We start from the raw sequence: 9,084 nt of genomic DNA on the forward strand, positions 1-9,084 counted from the left end.
GTCTTTTATGTGCTTTGTTAGATAAGAGTAGCTTTAGGGAGTAACCGATGTATTCTATTCCTCTCTTTTCTGTTGTATTATATTTGTAGCAAGTTTACAATGATCAATTTCACACACCTTATTCATAAATTTCAAATTTTAATATACTTTCAATTATTTGGCTTGTATAATTTTTTTACAGACATAAGGTAGATGCTTATTCATCTAGTACACTAAATTGTGGTATTTATATAAAATATTACTTTGTGTTTGATGTTTGTTTGATGTAGGACTTGATATTTCTCTAGATGTATGGTTATTTGATGTATAACGCCTTGTGCTTTTAATGCATGTTATTTACGGTGATTGCAAAAAATTTGTCACATTTTCATGAACAAATAATAAGAGTTAATAGTGGATTATCTTAAGTAACACCGAAGGGTGTTACATAGATTCTAACTACAAGTAATATTTATTACATTAAAAATGGACTCGTCTTAAAAAGTAAGGTTTTAAAAGCAAATACTTTCCTCCTTCTTGGGTGTTTTTCTTATCCATCAGAATCAATGACAGTGTCAAGAGGTTTATAACAACTCACACACTTGACTCAACCAACTGAGTTAGACCCCCTTGACCCTTTCTTGGGTGTTTATATATCACAATTATAGCATCTTTTGAATATTTCTTTAATTCTTCATTGTCTTCTTTTTATAGTGGCATTACTATTATGAAAAATATTTTTTATATCAATTAATTTACTTCAGTTCTAAAATATCTATTCAAGTTTGTGAAGTAATGTATTTTTGTAATATTAGAATTGAGATTCTAGATTAGTTGCAATTAGATTGTGAAGAACTCACACCATGCTTGACAATGTGTTCCATTCAGATTAAGCACTACGTCGAACTATAAATCTATAAAAGTGAAAAATGATCAAAACTTGTGAAGAGAAACAAGTGTAACATTGATAATCAACAATGCTTCTTTCCTCATGGAAATAACAACACATACGTTTTCACGCAAACCAACCAACAACATTATCTTTATAGAGATAACTACACTGGATGTTATTCAACTTAGTAAACAATTATCATTTCTTTACAAAAATAACTCCATGTCATACAACAAAAGGCACAACAAACCTATTTCACATAGGTTTTTTTTCCCCAAAAGACACGATCAACTTTCATACAATACATCTAATTACTCAATAATATACATTTGAGTATCTAAAAAGGTGGACATGTGTGAAGAAAAATAATATACCCAAAGAGTAATATATATATATATATATATATATATATATATATATATATATATATATATATATATATATATATATATATATATATATATATATATATAAAGGAGCAGTAAAGCTAATACTGAATTCATCATTTCCTAAGGTGGTCATTACTAAGGCATATCTATCCTACTATGCTACAAGGAGTCCTTAGAAAGATTATCATCTTCCTCAGTATCGAAGGCATAGACAACAAGAAATTAAATTTGTGATATTCCTTTAATCAAATGATGTGTAGATGAGGTTGTCTATCAAAGTTTTAGAGTACATAGAAAAGTTATCTACATATTAAATAATAAAAGTCACTTGAGAAGAGAGAACATGGCTTATGTCAAGGATGTATGTAATAATAATCTTACATGTATATTTGGTCACTTGAGAAAGTGGTCTCACATTTCACTCACAATCGTAACCAAATCCTTTATTATGAAATTTAATGTACAGAATGCTTGAATGTTGAATAATTTTTAATCCTATGTGTAATAATTTTGGTTTCAACATTTTAGAGAATGAAAGACTCCATCAGTTTTGGAATTGAGAAGTCAAATTGAATGGCTACTAATGGGTGGTAATTACCACTAATGAATGGTAATGGCTGTGGGACAAGTGGCCTTAATAACTTAAGAAGAGGGTGAATTAAGTTTCACAATTTTCCCACTAACAAACTTTAACCCCCCTTTTAAATGATAGGCTTAGATTGCAGAAGAAGAAGCAACAATCAATTTAATAATGTTCTTTAAACATGCAAGACAAAATTGATTGCAATAAAATAAATGAGATAAGGGAAGAGAGAAATGCAAACTTGATTTATACTAGTTTGGCCACTTCCTGTGCCTACGTCCAGTCCTCAAGCAACCCACTTGAGATTTTCACTAACTTTGTAAAAATCCTTTTTACAACTTGTGAACACCCAAGGAATCCCTTTCTCTTGTGTTCAGGAAACTCACAATTCAAGAGACAACCAATCTCTTGATTACAATTAACTTTCTGAAAAGAACAGAAATATTTGTTTCCTTTAGAGTGGATAATAGAATTTGAAGTTCCTGGATGAACTCTCAATAGATTTGCAAGTGTTTGCCCAAGATTTGTTGAGAGAGCATTTGACAATGAAGTTCTATTGGAATATGTCTCTCTTGCTTTTTGAAATCAGACACACATATATATAGGCCATTCGTGCATTTTCAAAATGGTTTGAAGAGATGTGTCTTTTCAAAAAACTTTTTCTGAATTTTTTCACTGGTAATCGATTACAGGTTTTTGGTAATCGATTACACAGTTATATTTTGAAGGGTCATGACTTTTGAATTTGAATTTCAAGAGTTCCATTGCTAGTAATCGATTACAAACATCAGGTAATCGATTTCAGGTTCAAAATTCAAATTCAAAACCCTTTTTAAAAGCTTTTTTTTTCAAAACTGTCTTCTGGTAATTGATTACACTACCTGGTAATCAATTACCAGAGCCTTGGATGTCTTGGAAATACTTTGTTTTGAGGCAAGGCTTGATCTTGAGTTAATCTTGAAGCAATGCTTAACCTTTGAAGCAACCTTGTTTGATTCTTCTTTGGCATCATCTAAATCATGTATTCATACATTCACAATGGCTACTAAATGCATTCTTGATGGTAAAATGCCTATATATAAAACATGTATTTGATCCTTGAGCTCATCTCTTCCATTCATTTGATACACCATCTAGAGAGAGAGAGAGAGAGAGAGAGAGAGAGAGAGAGAGTGAGAGTGAGAGCTTGGAAGAATCAAAACAAAGCGACTCTTTCATGGCAATGGCTGGTGCCCAAATGAGTGAGAAGGGGTCTGCATATGGGTCGGGTTTGACCCGCTAGAGGTTGAAGATGATGAATAGTGTTTTGCTCGAAAATAAAAAATCCCATGTTTTGCATTAACTAGGTGTTGAACCCATGACTATGGAGATGTTATAATATGTGCAAGCCACTAAATCATTAAAGGTTTTTTGATATGTAATTGTTCTTCGTGTGTTATATCCTTGTTCTGTTTACCTTTACAATTAATGGAATTTTGATTTATTTTATGTATGAATATATTTTGGAAAATTTTATTCTATGCATATATATATGAAATCAAATGCATAATATTATGTTTCAATTAAGAAATTATATATGAGAATCTTATTCATAATTATATTATATCTTGATCTTGAAATGCATAATATGATTTATTCTTATATAATTAACTTTTATGTCTAAGTGATCTTTATAATTTTGATTAATTATGGATTAGCCACAACATCTATATTTTGATTAAAATTTTATATTAAGTTGTTTAAAGATCATATAAGGAATTAGACATAATATTGTGATTAATTCTACTTATATAATGAATTTTATCCCACATGAATTTTTATTATATTTGTATAATTAATTGGGATAAAATCACATATTATTTTTCATGGTTTACCCACAGGCATCATGTGGTATGTATAATTTGTCGATTTTATCATAAAGTAAATATTTGCGATAGAAATTAAATTATTTTCATGTTGTACTCGTAAAGCATGAATTTGAGTATTTAATTTGATTATTCTATCATAAGGTTTAATTGTTTCTTATTGAATAAAAAATTTAGCCCACAAGCAATTTTTATGTCACAAGATTCAATTTTATGGTATGTTTACATTGGTAAAAGATACAATTAAGATTAGTATGCCTCAAAATTTGACATAAGCCTTTAAATTTTGCAACTTCTCAAGCCGTTAGTTTTTCTGATATTCAATGTGATGTTCCCGAATTCAAAGGAGATAACTATAAGATATGGAAGGAGAGAATGCTTCTGCAATTGGGGTGGATGGACATAGACTATGCTATAAGGAAAGACGAACCACTTGCAATCACTGATGCTAGTAGCTCAGCTGACATTGCACTATATGAGCGATGAGGGCGATCCAACCGGCTCAATGTGATGTTCATTAAGACCAAAATTTCGGCTGGGATACGTGGTTTTGTTGATGCTAGATTTCCCCTGCAGTTACTTTTTGGTCCAATTTTTCTTTATACAAATATGTTCAAGGGAAATCCAATTCGCTAGAAAGAGCATCGGATCGTCAAGTATTTAAAATTAAAATGGATGAATCCGAGTATTGAGCTCAGGGAACTAGTATTAGACAGGGTTAAATTCAGAAATAAGGCATTGTTGAAAGAAGCATTGATAATTGAGGGTTTAGAACAAAATTAAACTAAGTCTAGGCTAAAAATAGTAAAATGCAAGTAAGTAAGATTGACAACAGTAGGTAAAAGTGTTGGGTCTTTCTAACAAACAAGCTGATGTATATAAAGATGTTTCTCTAATCAATTATGCTTTTGTGTTCTATGTTGTAGCCTAAATTACTAAACCTCGATCCCTAGTTAGGCTGAATCAATCCAAGCTTCATCCTCAGATCCCTCTTGTTGGACTAGGCTTAATTTAGACAGCCCTCGTAGGTTTAGACTAAATTAAACTACGCTTCATCCTCAGATCCCTCTTGTTGAACTAGGCTCAGCTTAATCAGCTTATGAAAGTTTAGACTAATTTAATCCAAGCTTCGTCCTCAGATCCCTCTTGTTGGACTAGACTTAGACCAAACAACATTATTGTAACAACATATTTAAACCAAAACTTAATCTGTAGATCCCTCATTTAAGACAAAGTTTCAATCCTGCTTCAATCAAGTTCTAAGGCAACAATACATTTTCCAATGCTAAAGTCACCTAACTATGCACACAAATGGGTGATCAGACCAAGAGCATATAGAATTTAAGCACTGAAAGAAGCATTGAACACAATAAACACAATCAATTAGATATTAAAGTAATCACATCAGTTGTTCTTTAGAAATCCCCAACAAGAGTATTTAGCCAGCCATTACAGAAAAACCCTAACGATAATGAGATTAAGAGTAGAGAATAACTGCTCCTTACACAAGAAAGGGGATCCCTCCTCTTCTTCTCAGCATCTCACAATCACTCTACAACTCTCTAATCTCTCTCTAATTACAAAACCTAGGTTTCTCTGCAAAAGCTGCTCCTTTTACTGCCTCCAGAGCTCTTTTCCCAAAATAGGCACTGTGGTGTGCTCTGGAATTCTCTGCAAAAGTTGTCTTTGTAATGTGTACCCTAATTCTGCACAAGACAGGCTTTAAATAGGCTTTGAACCCGCGACGTTGCGCTTAGCGCGAGTAAGTGGATTTGAGCTTAGCGCCGGTCATGTGCTGAGCCTGGCTGAAGATAACTGCTGTGCTTAGTGCACTGATCTCGGCCTTGATATTGATGCTCTGCCAGATTCTTCTATCGCGCTAAGTGCACTTTAGCAGCGCTTAGCAATGGATGCGCGCTTAGCCCAATTGTTGAGCTGAGCTCAACTGTCACTTTTAGCACTTCATGACTTAGCCTCTTTTTAACTTGAAATTGCACAGATTTCATCATGAAATCTAATGGAAATATTCTAGCGGCAGCTTTAACAATGAAACAAGATTTATTTACAAAATTGCTACCAAATAACCATAAATTGGGGAACTATACAAGTTTTGGAAAATGTTTTCTATACAAAAGTTAGTCGTATAAGACAACTAACAGTTGACCTGCATGAAAAGGTCTGAGACTTGCTTAAGGCCATTGATGACTAGTTCATCAGTTCAGATAAGAATTTAGCAAGCACCCTAATCATGAAGTTTTCCTCTCTTCAGCTCACCAGTGTGAAAGGTGTGCATGAGTACATAATGAAAATGCGAGATATTTCAGCTCAACTTAAGAAACTGGAGGTTGATATGTCTGAGTCCTTCCTGGTGCACTTCATTTTGAACACCCTTCCGCATGAATATGGGTCGTTTAAGATATCCTACAACACACATAAGGACAAATGGTCTATCAATGAATTAATGGCCATGTGTGCTCAGGAAGAAGAAAGGCTTGTAATGGAGATGGGTGAGAGTGCATTGTTGACAACTGCTTATGGGAAGAATAAAACAACTAAGTCTCAAGCTAATCAGAAGAGGAATGGTAAAATGCCACCTTAAGCTAATATTAAGAAGGTGGCAAAGTGTTTCTTCTGCAAGAAGAAGGGACACATGAAGAAGAATTGCCCTGAATTCCAAAAATGGCTTGAGAAGAAAGGTAAATCAATATCATTAGTATGTTATGAATCTGATATGGTTAGTGTTAATATTAACACCTGGTGGATTGATTCTGGATCTACTATCCATATTGCAAATTCTTTATAGGGTATTCAAAACCTAAGGAAACCAGTGGGAAGTGAGCAAAGCATTTTATCAGGCAATAAGCTAGGCTCACCTGTGGAGGCCATTGGAACTTGCATTTTAACTTTAAGTAGTGGCTTTATTTTAAAATTAGGAAGGACCTTTTATGTACCAAGTTTTTCTCGAAACTTGATTTATGTTTCTAGACTTGTACCTTTTGGATATTCCTTTAATTTTAAAGACACATCATTTGAGTTATTTTATAATTCTGAATGTGTTGGGAATGGTGTCTTGTATGATGGTCTTTATCTTCTTGGTTTACAAAATTGTGCCACTTATAGTTCAATGCATGTTCAAACTGGTATTAAAAGGTTAATATTAATGAGAATTCCTCTATGTTATGGCACCGGAGATTAGGACATATCTCCATTGAGAGAATTAAAAGGTTAGTGAAAGATGGGATACTTAATACTCTAGATTTTGCTGACTTTAAGACTTGTGTGGACTGCATTAAGGGTAAGCAGACCAACATGTCTAAGAAAGGTGCCAACAAGAGTTCAAGCATATTAGAAATAATTCATACTGATATTTGTTGTCCAGATATGGATGCACGTGGTCAGAAATATTTTATCACCTTTATAGATGATTATTCACAATATATGAATGTTTATTTGCTTCATAACAAAAATAAAGCATTGGATGCCTTCAAAATCTTTAAGGTTGAAGTTGAGAACCAGTGTGGAAAGCAAATAAAAATAGTGAGATCAGATAGAGGTGGAGAATACTATGACAGATATACTGAGACTGGACAAGCACCTGGTCCCTTTGCAAAGTTTCTTCAAGAACATGGGATTGTTGCCCAATATACTATGCCTAGTTCTCCAAATCAGAATTGTGTCGTAGAAAGAAGGAACCAAATATTATTGGACATGGTGCGGAGTATGCTTAGCAACTCCAATCTTCCTAAATCCTTGTGGGCTGAAGCACTATAGATGGCAGTGTATATATTAAATCGTGTTCCAACCAAGGCTGTCCCAAAGACACCTTTTGAGTTGTTTAAAGGTTGGAAACCGAGTTTGAAACATATGCACGTTTGGGGTTGTCCGTCTAAGGTTAGAATATATAACCCACAAGAGAAGAAACTTGACCTGAAAGGTCTAAAGGTTATAGGTTTTATTGTCCATATCATATTACTAGGATTGTGGAATCAAGAAATGCCAAGTTTCTTGAAAATGACTTGATCAGTGGGAGTGATCAATTGAGGGACTTAGGTTCTAAACTTGATTATATAGAGTTTCAACCTTCCACATCAAGTGAAAGATTGGTTGTAATTCATACCCCTCAAGGTTCAAAGGGATGATGAACAACACATGATTGACATTCCACAAATTGTTATTGATAATCCAGTAGATCAAGTTGATCATCAAATTCATGAAAATGATAAACAACCAGTTGAACAACATGATCCCCAAGAAAATGTTGATGCAACATTAAAGAGGTCTACTAGAGTAAGAAAATCAACTATTCCTAGTGATTATATTGTATATTTGCAAGAATCTGACTTTAATATTGGAGCTGAAAATAATCTCGAAACTTTTGATCAAGCCATGAGTTGTAAAGAGTCAAATTTATGGTATGATGCCATTAAGGATGAGATGAATTCCATGCAGAGTAACAGAGTTTGGAACCTTGTAGAGTTGCCTAATGGGGTAAAGGCCATTGGATGTAAATGGGTCTTTAAGACCAAAAGGGATTCATTAGGCAACATTGAGAGATACAAGGCAAGACTTGTTACTAAGGGATTTACTTAAAAAGAAGGAATCGACTACATAGAAACTTTTTCTCCAGTACCTAAGAAAGATTCTCTTGGTATTATCTTGGCATTAGTTGCTCATTTTGACCTTGAGTTGCAACAAATGGATGTGAAAACAACTTTTCTTAATGGTGATTTAGAGGAGGAGGTTTATATGAAACAACCTGAAGGCTTCTCCTCTAGTAGTGGTGAGCATTTGGTTTGCAAGCTTAATAAATCTATATATGGTTTAAAACAAGCCTCCCGTCAGTGGTACCTTAAGTTTCATGGGATAATTTCTTCATTTGGTTTTGATGAAAATCCCATGGATAAATGCATATACCACAAGGTTAGTGGGAGTAAAATATATTTTCTTGTTTTACATGTATATGATATTTTACTTGCAGCTAATGATCGGGGTTTTCTACATGAGGTGAAACAATTTCTCTCTAAGAATTTTGACATGAAGGATATGGGTGATGGATCTTATGTCATCGACATTAAGATTCATAGAGATAGATCTCGAGGTATTTTGGGTCTGTCACAGGAAACCTATATTAACAAAATTTTAGAGAGATTTTGGATGAAAGATTGTTCATCAAGTGTTGCTCCTATTGTGAAGGGTGATAAGTTTAATTTGAACCAATGCCCAAAGAATGACTTTGAGAGGGAACATATGAAAAACATTCCTTATGCTTCAGTTGTTGGAAGCCTCATGTATGCTCAAGTATGCATAAGGCCTGCCATTGTTTTTGCAATTGGAATGTTAGGAAGATATCTGAATAATCCAGGTATTGACCACTGG

The sequence above is a fragment of the Glycine max genome, chromosome 14 (genome assembly GCF_000004515.6).
Source record: "Glycine max cultivar Williams 82 chromosome 14, Glycine_max_v4.0, whole genome shotgun sequence".
NCBI lineage: Eukaryota > Viridiplantae > Streptophyta > Magnoliopsida > Fabales > Fabaceae > Glycine > Glycine max.